Source organism: Gossypium hirsutum, chromosome D01 (assembly GCF_007990345.1).
Source record: "Gossypium hirsutum isolate 1008001.06 chromosome D01, Gossypium_hirsutum_v2.1, whole genome shotgun sequence".
NCBI classification, from domain to species: domain Eukaryota; kingdom Viridiplantae; phylum Streptophyta; class Magnoliopsida; order Malvales; family Malvaceae; genus Gossypium; species Gossypium hirsutum.
In genome coordinates, this window is record NC_053437.1 from 10,536,867 (window position 1) to 10,538,218 (window position 1,352).

Consider the following 1,352-nt stretch of genomic DNA (forward strand, 5'->3'; position numbering starts at 1 on the left):
TACTTCCCCAAATGTACTTGGATATTATATAACTTATTCTTGGTTAAATTCTTCTATTAGTCCCTATATTTTACAAAAGTTATGAATTTAATTTTATACTTTTATTTGGTCATTTTTAGTTTTTGTACTTTTCAAAATTTAAAATTTTAGTCCTCACCAAAATTTCAAATTTTAATTCATTAAATTAAGTTTTACTATTTCCAAAACCTGATGTGTCAACTTGTTATTTCTACGTATTACGCCCTTAAAATCTAATTAATGGGTTAATGACTGTCATTTGTGTCAACACTGAAATTTCAAAAATTCAAAAAGTATAGGGATTCAGAATGATCCGATTGGAGAATATTGATTAAATCTACAACTATACACATAATTCATGACTATTAACTGAATTTTAACCCAACGAATTTAACTATTGTTGTTTGGGTCATTACTAAAGTTTCAAAATTTGAAAAGTGTAATGACTAAAATTGACCGATTTGAAAAATACAATATCAAAAGTAATCAAATTATAGTATAGGGACTAAATCCACAGCTTTCATAAAGTACGAGAACTAATAATAGAGTTTAATTAACCTCTTTTTTTTTTCAATTCAATTAGTAACTACCACATCTCAATAATTTCAATTTAGTCCTATTTAATAGATAAATATATACTGTTCATGAGGACAGCTCATAGACTAACTCTTAGCATTTTCTTATTCTCTTTTTTTTTTTATCTAAAGAGTGAAGGTTTTAAACAAGTTAGAGGATTTTAACAAGGTATAGTCTCCACCTTAAACCAATTGTGTAGTGTTGAAAATGGTAAGATATGTTTGGGGAATTTGAGTATTTAGATTGGATGATAATTATAGGGAGAATAAAATTATGATTTAGATTAAATTGAATAAATTCAAGTATTAGATTTAGGATATAATTTATTAAAGCAGTACTTCATTTTTTTCACCGCTTAATACAAGTTTTAGGGTGATTTATTTTTTTAATGAAGAAAATTTATAATGGGATGGAAATTAAGTAAGACATAAGGACTATCAGAATCAAGTAATTTTTGTATTCGGTATTTGTTTTTCTTTCCCATAAAAGAAATGCAGAGAATTTTATGGTAAAATATTTGGGTGTTCAATGCTTAATTGTATTGCTTGAAATTCTTTGGGTGCATTTCCTCAGCCAACCAAAAAAAGAGTCCCTTAGACTGAAATACTCTTCAATCATTTTTTCAAGAAAATATATATAAAATACCCAAATTGCAGTTATAATCTTACTTTCAACCTAGTTGTAAATTTGAAACTAAAAGATTATCCAGATATTTTAGCTAAAAAGAGGGAAAAAGATTAAGTGTGGGTTTGGATGGG